We start from the raw sequence: 16,158 nt of genomic DNA, 5'->3' as shown, positions 1-16,158 counted from the left end.
CTTGTGTTTAAGGCCCCTGGAAGCATGAAAATCACTTTAAAGATCTCATTTTTTCTTTAAAAGTGATTTTTCACGTACAAATGTGAATTGTAGTTCAAAGAGGCAACATTTGAAAACGGACCATTTTATTTGTTTCTGAAGCATGTCGTAAGGGGGGGTGGTTATCTTTTTCATCAAAAAATGGGCGTTTTTGATTGAACAATAAAGGCCTCCAAATGTTATTTTATTCACTTCCAGTGGAGTAGAAACACTTTTTAAGGCCGCAGAGTGAGTAAATTGGCCATTTTCATTCACTTTTACCCATTCCAAAAATCTTGTGTTTAAGACCCCTGGACGCATGAAAATCACTTTAAACATATCATTTTATCTCTAAAAGTGATAATCCACATACAAATGTGAATTGTAGTTCAAAGAGGCAACATTTGAAAATGAACCATTTTTTTTGTTTCTGAAGCATGTCGTAATGGGGGGGGTTATCTCTTTCATCAAAAATCGGGCATTTTTGATTGAACAATAAAGGCCTACAAATGTTATTTAATTCACTTTCTGGGGTGGAGAAAAACTTTTTAAGGCCTCAGAGTGAATAAATTGGCCATTTTCATTCAAGTTTTCCCATTCCTCAAATCTTGTGTTTAGGGCCCGGGGAAGCTTGAAAATCACTTCAAACATCTAATTTTATCTCTAAAAGTGATTATCCACGTACAAATGTGAATTGTAGTTCAAAGACGCAACATTTGAAAATGGACCTTTTTTTTTATTTCTGAAGCATGTCGTCGGGGGGGTGGTTATCTCTTTCGTCAAAAATCTGGCGTTTTCGCTTGAACAATAAAGACCTCCAAATGTTATTTTATGCACTTGCCGTGGAGTAGAAACACTTTTTAAGGCCGCAGAGTGAGTAAATTGCCCATTTTCATTCACTTTTACCCATTCCTCAAATCTTGTGTTTAAGGCGCCTGGAAGCATGAAAATCACTTTAAACATCTCATTTTTTCTTTAAAAGTGATTTTCCACGTACAAATGTGAATTGTAGTTCAATGAGGCAACATTTGAAAACCAACCATTTTTTTCGTTTCTGAAGCATGTCGTAAGGGGGGGTGGTTATCTCTTTCACCACACAATGGGTGTTTTTGATTGAAAAATAAAGGCCTCCAAATGTTATTTTATTCACTTCCCGTGGAGTAAAAACACTTTTTAAGGCCGCAGAGTGAGTAAATTGGCCATTTTCATTCACTTTTACCCATTTCTCAAATCTTGTGTTTAGGGCCCCTGGAAGTTTGAAAATCACTTTAAACATCTAATCTTATATCTAAAAGTGATTTTCCACGTACAAATGTGAATTGTAGTTCAAAGACGCAACATTTGAAAATGGACCATTTTTTTCGTTTCTGAAGCATGTCGTAAGGGGGGGTGGTTATCTCTTTCGTCAAAAATCTGGCATTTTCGCATGAACAATAAAGACCTCCAAATGTTATTTTATTCACTTACCGTGGAGGAGAAAAACTTTTTAAGGCCGCAGAGTGAGTAAATTGGCCATTTTCATTTACTTTTACCCATTTCTCAAATCTTGTGTTTAGGACCCCTGGAAGCTTGAAAATCACTTTAAACATCTAATCTTATCTCTAAAAGTGATTTTCCACGTACAAATGTGAATTGTAGTTCAAAGACGCAACATTTGAAAATGGACCATTTTTTTCGTTTCTGAAGCATGTCGTAAGGGGGGGTGGTTATCTCTTTCATCAAAAATCTTGCGTTTTTCATTGAACAATAAAGGCCTCCAAATGTTATTTAATTCACTTCCCGTGGAGGAGAAACACTTTTTAAGGCCTCAGAATGAGTAAATTGGCCATTTCCATTCACTTTTACCCATTCCTCAAATCTTGTGTTTAAGGCCCCTGGAAGCATGAAAATCACCTTAAACATCTCATTTTATCTTTAAAAGTGATTTTCCACATACAAATGTGAATTGTAGTTCAAAGAGGCAACATTTGAAAATGGACCATTTTTTTCGTTTCTGAAGCATGTCGTAAGGGGGGGTGGTTATCTCTTTCATCAAAAATCGGGCGTTTTTGATTGAACAATAAAGGCCTACAAATGTTATTTAATTCGCTTCCCGTGGAGTAGAAATACTTTTTAAGGCCGCAGAGTGAGTAAATTGGCCATTTTCATTCACTTTTACCCATTCCTCAAATCTTGTGTTTAAGGCCCCTGGAAGCATGAAAATCACTTTAAACATCTCATTCTTTCTTTAAAAGTGATTTTCCACGTACAAATGTGAATTGTAGTTCAAAGAGGCAACATTTGAAAACGGACCATTTTTTTCGTTTCTGAAGCATGTCGTAAGGGGGGGTGGTTATCTCTTTCACCAAAAAATGGGCGTTTTTGATTGAACAATAAAGGCCTCCAAATGTTATTTTATTCACTTCCAGTGGAGTAGAAACACTTTTTAAGGCAGCAGAGTGAGTAAATTGGCCATTTTCATTCACTTTTACCCATTCCAAAAATCTTGTGTTTAAGACCCCTGGACGCATGAAAATCACTTTAAACATATCATTTTATCTCTAAAAGTGATAATCCACATAAAAATGTGAATTGTAGTTCAAAGATGCAACATTTGAAAATGAACCATATTTTTCGTTTCTGAAGCATGTCGTAAGGGGGGGTGGTTATCTCTTTCACCAAAAAATGGACGTTTTTGATTGAACAATAAAGGCCTCCAAATGTTATTTTATTCACTTCCCGTGGAGTAGAAACACTTTTTAAGGCCGCAGAGTGAGTAAATTGCCCATTTTCATTCACTTTTACCCATTCCAAAAATCTTGTGTTTAAGACCCCTGGACGCATGAAAATCACTTTAAACATATCATTTTATCTCTAAAAGTGATAATCCACATACAAATGTGAATTGTAGTTCAAAGATGCAACACTTGAAAATTAACCATATTTTTCGTTTCTGAAGCATGTCGTAAGGGGGGGTGGTTATCTCTTTCATCAAAAATCTGGCGTTTTTGATTGAACAATAAAGGCCTCCAAATGTTATTTAATTCACTTCCCGTGGAGGAGAAACACTTTTTAAGGCCTCAGAATGAGTAAATTGGCCATTTCCATTCACTTTTACTCATTCCTCAAATCTTGTGTTTAAGGCCCCTGGAAGCATGAAAATCACTTTAAACATATCATTTTATCTTTAAAAGTGATTTTTCACATACAAATGTGAATTGTAGTTCAAAGAGGCAACATTTGAAAATGGACCATTTTTTTAGTTTCTGAAGCATGTCGTAAGGGGGGGTGGTTATCTCTTTCATCAAAAATCGTGCGTTTTTGATTGAACAATAAAGGCCTACAAATGTTATTTAATTCGCTTCCCGTGGAGTAGAAACACTTTTTAAGGCCGCAGAGTGAGTAAATTAGCCATTTTCATTCACTTTTACCCATTCCTCAAATCTTGTGTTTAAGGCCCCTGGAAGCATGAAAATCACTTTAAAGGTCTCATTTTTTCTTTAAAAGTGATTTTCCACGTACAAATGTGAATTGTAGTTCAAAGAGGCAACATTTGAAAACGGACCATTTTATTTGTTTCTGAAGCATGTCGTAAGGGGGGGTGGTTATCTTTTTCATCAAAAAATGGGCGTTTTTGATTGAACAATAAAGGCCTCCAAATGTTATTTTATTCACTTCCAGTGGAGTAGAAACACTTTTTAAGGCCGCAGAGTGAGTAAATTGGCCATTTTCATTCACTTTTACCCATTCCAAAAATCTTGTGTTTAAGACCCCTGGACGCATGAAAATCACTTTAAACATATCATTTTATCTCTAAAAGTGATAATCCACATACAAATGTGAAATGTAGTTCAAAGAGACAACATTTGAAAATGAACCATTTTTTTTGTTTCTGAAGCATGTCGTAAGGGGGGGTGGTTATCTCTTTCATCAAAAATCGGGCATTTTTGATTGAACAATAAAGGCCTACAAATGTTATTTAATTCACTTTCTGGGGTGGAGAAAAACTTTTTAAGGCCTCAGAGTGAATAAATTGGCCATTTTCATTCAAGTTTTCCCATTCCTCAAATCTTGTGTTTAGGGCCCGGGGAAGCTTGAAAATCACTTCAAACATCTAATTTTATCTCTAAAAGTGATTTTCGACATACAAATGTGAATTGTAGTTCAAAGAGGCAACATTTGAAAATGGACCATTTTTTTCGTTTCTGAAGCATGTCGTAAGGGGGGTGGTTATCTCTTTCATCAAAAATCGGGCGTTTTTGATTGAACAATAAAGGCCTACAAATGTTATTTAATTCGCTTCCCGTGGAGTAGAAACACTTTTTAAGGCCGCAGAGTGAGTAAATTGGCCATTTTCATTCACTTTTACCCATTCCTCAAATCTTGTGTTTAAGGCCCCTGGAAGCATGAAAATCACTTTAAACATCTCATTCCTTCTTTAAAAGTGATTTTCCACGTACAAATGTGAATTGTAGTTCAAAGAGGCAACATTTGAAAACGGACCATTTTTTTCGTTTCTGAAGCATGTCGTAAGGGGGGGTGGTTATCTCTTTCACCAAAAAATGGGCGTTTTTGATTGAACAATAAAGGCCTCCAAATGTTATTTTATTCACTTCCAGTGGAGTAGAAACACTTTTTAAGGCCGCAGAGTGAGTAAATTGGCCATTTTCATTCACTTTTACCCATTCCAAATATCTTGTGTTTAAGACCCCTGGACGCATGAAAATCACTTTAAACATATCATTTTATCTCTAAAAGTGATAATCCACATACAAATGTGAATTGTAGTTCAAAGAGGCAACATTTGAAAATGAACCATTTTTTTTGTTTCTGAAGCATGTCGTAAGGGGGGGTGGTTATCTCTTTCATCAAAAATCGGGCATTTTTTATTGAACAATAAAGGCCTACAAATGTTATTTAATTCACTTTCTGGGGTGGAGAAAAACTTTTTAAGGCCTCAGAGTGAATAAATTGGCCATTTTCATTCAAGTTTTCCCATTCCTCAAATCTTGTGTTTAGGGCCCGGGGAAGCTTGAAAATCACTTCAAACATCTAATTTTGTCTCTAAAAGTGATTATCCATGTACAAATGTGAATTGTAGTTCAAAGAGGCAACATTTGAAAACGGACCATTTTTTTCGTTTCTGAAGCATGTCGTAAGGGGGGGTGGTTATCTCTTTCACCAAAAAATGGGCGTTTTTTATTGAACAATAAAGACCTCCAAATGTTATTTTATTCACTTCCCGTGGAGTAGAAACACTTTTTAAGGCCGCAGAGTGAGTAAATTGGCCAGTTTCATTCACTTTTACCCATTCCTCAAATCTTGTGTTTAAGGCCCCTGGAAGCATGAAAATCACTTTAAAGATCTCATTTTTTCTTTAAAAGTGATTTTCCACGTACAAATGTGAATTGTAGTTCAAAGAGGCAACATTTGAAAACGGACCATTTTATTTGTTTCTGAAGCATGTCGTAAGGGGGGGTGGTTATCTTTTTCATCAAAAAATGGGCGTTTTTGATTGAACAATAAAGGCCTCCAAATGTTATTTTATTCACTTCCAGTGGAGTAGAAACACTTTTTAAGGCCGCAGAGTGAGTAAATTGGCCATTTTCATTCACTTTTACCCATTCCAAAAATCTTGTGTTTAAGACCCCTGGACGCATGAAAATCACTTTAAACATATCATTTTATCTCTAAAAGTGATAATCCACATACAAATGTGAATTGTAGTTCAAAGAGGCAACATTTGAAAATGAACCATTTTTTTTGTTTCTGAAGCATGTCGTAAGGGGGGGTGGTTATCTCTTTCATCAAAAATCGGGCATTTTCGCTTGAACAATAAAGACCTCCAAATGTTATTTTATGCACTTGCCGTGGAGTAGAAACACTTTTTAAGGCCGCAGAGTGAGTAAATTGCCCATTTTCATTCACTTTTACCCATTCCTCAAATCTTGTGTTTAAGGCGCCTGGAAGCATGAAAATCACTTTAAACATCTCATTTTTTCTTTAAAAGTGATTTTCCACGTACAAATGTGAATTGTAGTTCAATGAGGCAACATTTGAAAACCAACCATTTTTTTCGTTTCTGAAGCATGTCGTAAGGGGGGGTGGTTATCTCTTTCACCAAACAATGGGTGTTTTTGATTGAAAAATAAAGGCCTCCAAATGGTTTTTTATTCACTTCCCGTGGAGTAGAAACACTTTTTAAGGCCGCAGAGTGAGTAAATTGGCCATTTTCATTCACTTTTACCCATTTCTCAAATCTTGTGTTAAGGGCCCCTGGAAGTTTGAAAATCACTTTAAACATCTAATCTTATATCTAAAAGTGATTTTACACGTACAAATGTGAATTGTAGCTCAAAGACGCAACATTTGAAAATGGACCATTTTTTTCGTTTCTGAAGCATGTCGTAAGGGGGGGTGGTTATCTCTTTCGTCAAAAATCTGGCATTTTCGCTTGAACAATAAAGACCTCCAAATGTTATTTTATTCACTTACCGTGGAGGAGAAAAACTTTTTAAGGCCGCAGAGTGAGTAAATTGGCCATTTTCATTTACTTTTACCCATTTCTCAAATCTTGTGTTTAGGACCCCTGGAAGCTTGAAAATCACTTTAAACATCTAATCTTATCTCTAAAAGTGATTTTCCACGTACAAATGTGAATTGTAGTTCAAAGACGCAACATTTGAAAATGGACCATTTTTTTCGTTTCTGAAGCATGTCGTAAGGGGGGGTGGTTATCTCTTTCATCAAAAATCTGGCGTTTTTCATTGAACAATAAAGGCCTCCTAATGTTATTTAATTCACTTCCCGTGGAGGAGAAACACTTTTTAAGGCCTCAGAATGAGTAAATTGGCCATTTCCATTCACTTTTACCCATTCCTCAAATCTTGTGTTTAAGGCCCCTGGAAGCATGAAAATCACTTTAAACATCTCATTTTATCTTTAAAAGTGATTTTCCACATACAAATGTGAATTGTAGTTCAAAGAGGCAACATTTGAAAATGGACCATTTTTTTCATTTCTGAAGCATGTCGTAAGGGGGGGTGGTTATCTCTTTCATCAAAAATCGGGCGTTTTTGATTGAACAATAAAGGCCTACAAATGTTATTTAATTCGCTTCCCGTGGAGTAGAAATACTTTTTAAGGCCGCAGAGTGAGTAAATTGGCCATTTTCATTCACTTTTACCCATTCCTCAAATCTTGTGTTTAAGGCCCCTGGAAGCATGAAAATCACTTTAAACATCTCATTCTTTCTTTAAAAGTGATTTTCCACGTACAAATGTGAATTGTAGTTCAAAGAGGCAACATTTGAAAACGGACCATTTTTTTCGTTTCTGAAGCATGTCGTAAGGGGGGGTGGTTATCTCTTTCACCAAAAAATGGGCGTTTTTGATTGAACAATAAAGGCCTCCAAATGTTATTTTATTCACTTCCAGTGGAGTAGAAACACTTTTTAAGGCCGCAGAGTGAGTAAATTGGCCATTTTCATTCACTTTTACCCATTCCAAAAATCTTGTGTTTAAGACCCCTGGACGCATGAAAATCACTTTAAACATATCATTTTATCTCTAAAAGTGATAATCCACATACAAATGTTAATTGTAGTTCAAAGAGACAACATTTGAAAATGAACCATTTTTTTTGTTTCTGAAGCATGTCGTAAGGGGGGGTGGTTATCTCTTTCATCAAAAATCGGGCATTTTTGATTGAACAATAAAGGCCTACAAATGTTATTTAATTCACTTTCTGGGGTGGAGAAAAACTTTTTAAGGCCTCAGAGTGAATAAATTGGCCATTTTCATTCAAGTTTTCCCATTCCTCAAATCTTGTGTTTAGGGCCCGGGGAAGCTTGAAAATCACTTCAAACATCTAATTTTATCTCTAAAAGTGATTTTCGACATACAAATGTGAATTGTAGTTCAAAGAGGCAACATTTGAAAATGGACCATTTTTTTCGTTTCTGAAGCATGTCGTATGGGGGGGTGGTTATCTCTTTCATCAAAAATCGGGCATTTTTGATTGAACAATAAAGGCCTACAAATGTTATTTAATTCGCTTCCCGTGGAGTAGAAACACTTTTTAAGGCCGCAGAGTGAGTAAATTGGCCATTTTCATTCACTTTTACCCATTCCTCAAATCTTGTGTTTAAGGCCCCTGGAAGCATGAAAATCACTTTAAACATCTCATTCTTTCTTTAAAAGTGATTTTCCACGTACAAATGTGAATTGTAGTTCAAAGAGGCAACATTTGAAAACGGACCATTTTTTTCGTTTCTGAAGCATGTCGTAAGGGGGGGTGGTTATCTCTTTCACCAAAAAATGGGCGTTTTTGATTGAACAATAAAGGCCTCCAAATGTTATTTTATTCACTTCCAGTGGAGTAGAAACACCTTTTAAGGCCGCAGAGTGAGTAAATTGGCCATTTTCATTCACTTTTACCCATTCCAAATATCTTGTGTTTAAGACCCCTGGACGCATGAAAATCACTTTAAACATATCATTTTATCTCTAAAAGTGATAATCCACATACAAATGTGAATTGTAGTTCAAAGAGGCAACATTTGAAAATGAACCATTTTTTTTGTTTCTGAAGCATGTCGTAAGGGGGGGTGGTTATCTCTTTCATCAAAAATCGGGCATTTTTGATTGAACAATAAAGGCCTACAAATGTTATTTAATTCACTTTCTGGGGTGGAGAAAAACTTTTTAAGGCCTCAGAGTGAATAAATTGGCCATTTTCATTCAAGTTTTCCCATTCCTCAAATCTTGTGTTTAGGGCCCGGGGAAGCTTGAAAATCACTTCAAAAATCTAATTTTATCTCTAAAAGTGATTATCCACGTACAAATGTGAATTGTAGTTCAAAGACGCAACATTTGAAAATGGACCTTTTTTTTATTTCTGAAGCATGTCGTCGGGGGGGTGGTTATCTCTTTCGTCAAAAATCTGGCGTTTTCGCTTGAACAATAAAGACCTCCAAATGTTATTTTATGCACTTGCCGTGGAGTAGAAACACTTTTTAATGCCGCAGAGTGAGTAAATTGCCCATTTTCATTCACTTTTACCCATTCCAAAAATCTTGTGTTTAAGACCCCTGGACGCATGAAAATCACTTTAAACATATCATTTTATCTCTAAAAGTGATAATCCACATACAAATGTTAATTGTAGTTCAAAGAGACAACATTTGAAAATGAACCATTTTTTTTGTTTCTGAAGCATGTCGTAAGGGGGGGTGGTTATCTCTTTCATCAAAAATCGGGCATTTTTGATTGAACAATAAAGGCCTACAAATGTTATTTAATTCACTTTCTGGGGTGGAGAAAAACTTTTTAAGGCCTCAGAGTGAATAAATTGGCCATTTTCATTCAAGTTTTCCCATTCCTCAAATCTTGTGTTTAGGGCCCGGGGAAGCTTGAAAATCACTTCAAACATCTAATTTTATCTCTAAAAGTGATTTTCGACATACAAATGTGAATTGTAGTTCAAAGAGGCAACATTTGAAAATGGACCATTTTTTTCGTTTCTGAAGCATGTCGTAAGGGGGGGTGGTTATCTCTTTCATCAAAAATCGGGCGTTTTTGATTGAACAATAAAGGCCTACAAATGTTATTTAATTCGCTTCCCGTGGAGTAGAAACACTTTTTAAGGCCGCTGAGTGAGTAAATTGGCCATTTTCATTCACTTTTACCCATTCCTCAAATCTTGTGTTTAAGGCCCCTGGAAGCATGAAAATCACTTTAAACATCTCATTCTTTCTTTAAAAGTGATTTTCCACGTACAAATGTGAATTGTAGTTCAAAGAGGCAACATTTGAAAACGGACCATTTTTTTCGTTTCTGAAGCATGTCGTAAGGGGGGGTGGTTATCTCTTTCACCAAAAAATGGGCGTTTTTGATTGAACAATAAAGGCCTCCAAATGTTATTTTATTCACTTCCAGTGGAGTAGAAACACTTTTTGAGGCCGCAGAGTGAGTAAATTGGCCATTTTCATTCACTTTTACCCATTCCAAATATCTTGTGTTTAAGACCCCTGGACGCATGAAAATCACTTTAAACATATCATTTTATCTCTAAAAGTGATAATCCACATACAAATGTGAATTGTAGTTCAAAGAGGCAACATTTGAAAATGAACCATTTTTTTTGTTTCTGAAGCATGTCGTAAGGGGGGGTGGTTATCTCTTTCATCAAAAATCGGGCATTTTTGATTGAACAATAAAGGCCTACAAATGTTATTTAATTCACTTTCTGGGGTGGAGAAAAACTTTTTAAGGCCTCAGAGTGAATAAATTGGCCATTTTCATTCAAGTTTTCCCATTCCTCAAATCTTGTGTTTAGGGCCCGGGGAAGCTTGAAAATCACTTCAAACATCTAATTTTATCTCTAAAAGTGATTATCCACGTACAAATGTGAATTGTAGTTCAAAGACGCAACATTTGAAAATGGACCTTTTTTTTATTTCTGAAGCATGTCGTCGGGGGGGTGGTTATCTCTTTCGTCAAAAATCTGGCGTTTTTGCTTGAACAATAAAGACCTCCAAATGTTATTTTATGCACTTGCCGTGGAGTAGAAACACTTTTTAATGCCGCAGAGTGAGTAAATTGCCCATTTTCATTCACTTTTACCCATTCCTCAAATCTTGTGTTTAAGGCGCCTGGAAGCATGAAAATCACTTTAAACATCTAATCTTATATCTAAAAGTGATTTTCCACGTACAAATGTGAATTGTAGTTCAAAGAGGCAACATTTGAAAACGGACCATTTTTTTCGTTTCTGAAGCATGTCGTAAGGGGGGGTGGTTATCTCTTTCACCAAAAAATGGACGTTTTTGATTGAACAATAAAGGCCTCCAAATGTTATTTTATTCACTTCCCGTGGAGTAGAAACACTTTTTAAGGCCGCAGAGTGAGTAAATTGGCCATTTTCATTCACTTTTACCCATTTCTCAAATCTTGTGTTTAGGGCCCCTGGAAGCTTGAAAATCACTTTAAACATCTAATCTTATATCTAAAAGTGATTTTCCACGTACAAATGTGAATTGTAGTTCAAAGAGGCAACATTTGAAAACGGACCATTTTTTTCGTTTCTGAAGCATGTCGTAAGGGGGGGTGGTTATCTCTTTCACCAAAAAATGGACGTTTTTGATTGAACAATAAAGGCCTCCAAATGTTATTTTATTCACTTCCCGTGGAGTAGAAACACTTTTTAAGGCCGCAGAGTGAGTAAATTGCCCATTTTCATTCACTTTTACCCATTCCAAAAATCTTGTGTTTAAGACCCCTGGACGCATGAAAATCACTTTAAACATATCATTTTATCTCTAAAAGTGATAATCCACATACAAATGTGAATTGTAGTTCAAAGATGCAACACTTGAAAATTAACCATATTTTTCGTTTCTGAAGCATGTCGTAAGGGGGGGTGGTTATCTCTTTCATCAAAAATCTGGTGTTTTTGATTGAACAATAAAGGCCTCCAAATGTTATTTAATTCTCTTCCCGTGGAGGAGAAACACTTTTTAAGGCCTCAGAATGAGTAAATTGGCCATTTCCATTCACTTTTACCCATTCCTCAAATCTTGTGTTTAAGGCCCCTGGAAGCATGAAAATCACTTTAAACATATCATTTTATCTTTAAAAGTGATTTTTCACATACAAATGTGAATTGTAGTTCAAAGAGGCAACATTTGAAAATGGACCATTTTTTTAGTTTCTGAAGCATGTCGTAAGGGGGGGGTGGTTATCTCTTTCATCGAAAATCGAGTGTTTTTGATTGAACAATAAAGGCCTACAAATGTTATTTAATTCGCTTCCCGTGGAGTAGAAACACTTTTTAAGGCCGCAGAGTGAGTAAATTGGCCATTTTCATTCACTTTTACCCATTCCTCAAATCTTGTGTTTAAGGCCCCTGGAAGCATGAAAATCACTTTAAAGATCTCATTTTTTCTTTAAAAGTGATTTTCCACGTACAAATGTGAATTGTAGTTCAAAGAGGCAACATTTGAAAACGGACCATTTTTTTCGTTTCTGAAGCATGTCGTAAGGGGGGGTGGTTATCTCTTTCACCAAAAAATGGGCGTTTTTGATTGAACAATAAAGGCCTCCAAATGGTATTTTATTCACTTCCCATGGAGTAGAAACACTTTTTAAGGCAGCAGAGTGAGTAAATTGGCCATTTTCATTCACTTTTACCCATTCCAAAAATCTTGTGTTTAAGACCCCTGGGCGCATGAAAATCACTTTAAACATATCATTTTATCTCTAAAAGTGATAATCCACATACAAATGTGAATTGTAGTTCAAAGAGGCAACATTTGAAAATGAACCATTTTTTTTGTTTCTGAAGCATGTCGTAAGGGGGGGTGGTTATCTCTTTCATCAAAAATCGGGCATTTTTGATTGAACAATAAAGGCCTACAAATGTTATTTAATTCACTTTCTGGGGTGGAGAAAAACTTTTTAGGGCCTCAGAGTGAATACATTGGCCATTTTCATTCAAGTTTTCCCATTCCTCAAATCTTGTGTTTAGGGCCAGGGGAAGCTTGAAAATCACTTCAAACATCTAATTTTATCTCTAAAAGTGATTATCCACATACAAATGTGAATTGTAGTTCAAAGACGCAACATTTGAAAATGGACCATTTTTTTTATTTCTGAAGCATGTCGTCGGGGGGGTGGTTATCTCTTTCGTCAAAAATCTGGCGTTTTCGCTTGAACAATAAAGACCTCCAAATATTATTTTATGCACTTGCCGTGAAGTAGAAACACTTTTTAATGCCGCAGAGTGAGTAAATTGCCCATTTTCATTCACTTTTACCCATTCCTCAAATCTTGTGTTTAAGGCGCCTGGAAGCATGAAAATCACTTTAAACATCTCATTTTTTCTTTAAAAGTGATTTTCCACGTACAAATGTGAATTGTAGTTCAATGAGGCAACATTTGAAAACCAACCATTTTTTTCGTTTCTGAAGCATGTCGTAAGGGGGGGTGGTTATCTCTTTCACCAAACAATGGGCGTTTTTGATTGAACAATGAAGGCCTCCAAATGTTATTTTATTCACTTCCCGTGGAGTAGAAACACTTTTTAAGGCAGCAGAGTGAGTAAATTGGCCATTTTCATTCACTTTTACCCATTCCAAAAATCTTGTGTTTAAGACCCCTGGACGCATGAAAATCACTTTAAACATATCATTTTATCTCTAAAAGTGATAATCCACATAAAAATGTGAATTGTAGTTCAAAGATGCAACATTTGAAAATGAACCATATTTTTCGTTTCTGAAGCATGTCGTAAGGGGGGGTGGTTATCTCTTTCACCAAAAAATGGACGTTTTTGATTGAACAATAAAGGCCTCCAAATGTTATTTTATTCACTTCCCGTGGAGTAGAAACACTTTTTAAGGCCGCAGAGTGAGTAAATTGCCCATTTTCATTCACTTTTACCCATTCCAAAAATCTTGTGTTTAAGACCCCTGGACGCATGAAAATCACTTTAAACATATCATTTTATCTTTAAAAGTGATTTTTCACATACAAATGTGAATTGTAGTTCAAAGAGGCAACATTTGAAAATGGACCATTTTTTTAGTTTCTGAAGCATGTCGTAAGGGGGGGTGGTTATCTCTTTCATCAAAAATCGTGCGTTTTTGATTGAACAATAAAGGCCTACAAATGTTATTTAATTCGCTTCCCGTGGAGTAGAAACACTTTTTAAGGCCGCAGAGTGAGTAAATTGGCCATTTTCATTCACTTTTACCCATTCCTCAAATCTTGTGTTTAAGGCCCCTGGAAGCATGAAAATCACTTTAAAGGTCTCATTTTTTCTTTAAAAGTGATTTTCCACGTACAAATGTGAATTGTAGTTCAAAGAGGCAACATTTGAAAACGGACCATTTTATTTGTTTCTGAAGCATGTCGTAAGGGGGGGTGGTTATCTTTTTCATCAAAAAATGGGCGTTTTTGATTGAACAATAAAGGCCTCCAAATGTTATTTTATTCACTTCCAGTGGAGTAGAAACACTTTTTAAGGCCGCAGAGTGAGTAAATTGGCCATTTTCATTCACTTTTACCCATTCCAAAAATCTTGTGTTTAAGACCCCTGGACGCATGAAAATCACTTTAAACATATCATTTTATCTCTAAAAGTGATAATCCACATACAAATGTGAAATGTAGTTCAAAGAGACAACATTTGAAAATGAACCATTTTTTTTGTTTCTGAAGCATGTCGTAAGGGGGGGTGGTTATCTCTTTCATCAAAAATCGGGCATTTTTGATTGAACAATAAAGGCCTACAAATGTTATTTAATTCACTTTCTGGGGTGGAGAAAAACTTTTTAAGGCCTCAGAGTGAATAAATTGGCCATTTTCATTCAAGTTTTCCCATTCCTCAAATCTTGTGTTTAGGGCCCGGGGAAGCTTGAAAATCACTTCAAACATCTAATTTTATCTCTAAAAGTGATTTTCGACATACAAATGTGAATTGTAGTTCAAAGACGCAACATTTGAAAATGGACCATTTTTTTTATTTCTGAAGCATGTCGTCGGGGGGTGGTTATCTCTTTCGTCAAAAATCTGGCGTTTTCGCTTGAACAATAAAGACCTCCAAATATTATTTTATGCACTTGCCGTGAAGTAGAAACACTTTTTAATGCCGCAGAGTGAGTAAATTGCCCATTTTCATTCACTTTTACCCATTCCTCAAATCTTGTGTTTAAGGCGCCTGGAAGCATGAAAATCACTTTAAACATCTCATTTTTTCTTTAAAAGTGATTTTCCACGTACAAATGTGAATTGTAGTTCAATGAGGCAACATTTGAAAACCAACCATTTTTTTCGTTTCTGAAGCATGTCGTAAGGGGGGGTGGTTATCTCTTTCACCAAACAATGGGCGTTTTTGATTGAACAATGAAGGCCTCCAAATGTTATTTTATTCACTTCCCGTGGAGTAGAAACACTTTTTAAGGCAGCAGAGTGAGTAAATTGGCCATTTTCATTCACTTTTACCCATTCCAAAAATCTTGTATTTAAGACCCCTGGACGCATGAAAATCACTTTAAACATATCATTTTATCTCTAAAAGTGATAATCCACATAAAAATGTGAATTGTAGTTCAAAGATGCAACATTTGAAAATGAACCATATTTTTCGTTTCTGAAGCATGTCGTAAGGGGGGGTGGTTATCTCTTTCACCAAAAAATGGACGTTTTTGATTGAACAATAAAGGCCTCCAAATGTTATTTTATTCACTTCCCGTGGAGTAGAAACACTTTTTAAGGCCGCAGAGTGAGTAAATTGCCCATTTTCATTCACTTTTACCCATTCCAAAAATCTTGTGTTTAAGACCCCTGGACGCATGAAAATCACTTTAAACATATCATTTTATCTCTAAAAGTGATAATCCACATACAAATGTGAATTGTAGTTCAAAGATGCAACACTTGAAAATTAACCATATTTTTCGTTTCTGAAGCATGTCGTAAGGGGGGGTGGTTATCTCTTTCATCAAAAATCTGGCGTTTTTGATTGAACAATAAAGGCCTCCAAATGTTATTTAATTCACTTCCCGTGGAGGAGAAACACTTTTTAAGGCCTCAGAATGAGTAAATTGGCCATTTCCATTCACTTTTACCCATTCCTCAAATCTTGTGTTTAAGGCCCCTAGAAGCATGAAAATCACTTTAAACATATCATTTTATCTTTAAAAGTGATTTTTCACATACAAATGTGAATTGTAGTTCAAAGAGGCAACATTTGAAAATGGACCATTTTTTTAGTTTCTGAAGCATGTCGTAAGGGGGGGTGGTTATCTCTTTCATCAAAAATCGTGCGTTTTTGATTGAACAATAAAGGCCTACAAATGTTATTTAATTCGCTTCCCGTGGAGTAGAAACACTTTTTAAGGCCGCAGAGTGAGTAAATTGGCCATTTTCATTCACTTTTACCCATTCCTCAAATCTTGTGTTTAAGGCCCCTGGAAGCATGAAAATCACTTTAAAGGTCTCATTTTTTCTTTAAAAGTGATTTTCCACGTACAAATGTGAATTGTAGTTCAAAGAGGCAACATTTGAAAACGGACCATTTTATTTGTTTCTGAAGCATGTCGTAAGGGGGGGTGGTTATCTTTTTCATCAAAAAATGGGCGTTTTTGATTGAACAATA

The sequence above is a fragment of the Triturus cristatus genome, chromosome 10 (genome assembly GCF_964204655.1).
Source record: "Triturus cristatus chromosome 10, aTriCri1.1, whole genome shotgun sequence".
NCBI lineage: Eukaryota > Metazoa > Chordata > Amphibia > Caudata > Salamandridae > Triturus > Triturus cristatus.
The sequence above is the reverse complement of the archived record's forward strand: the minus strand, read 5'-3'. Positions refer to the sequence as shown.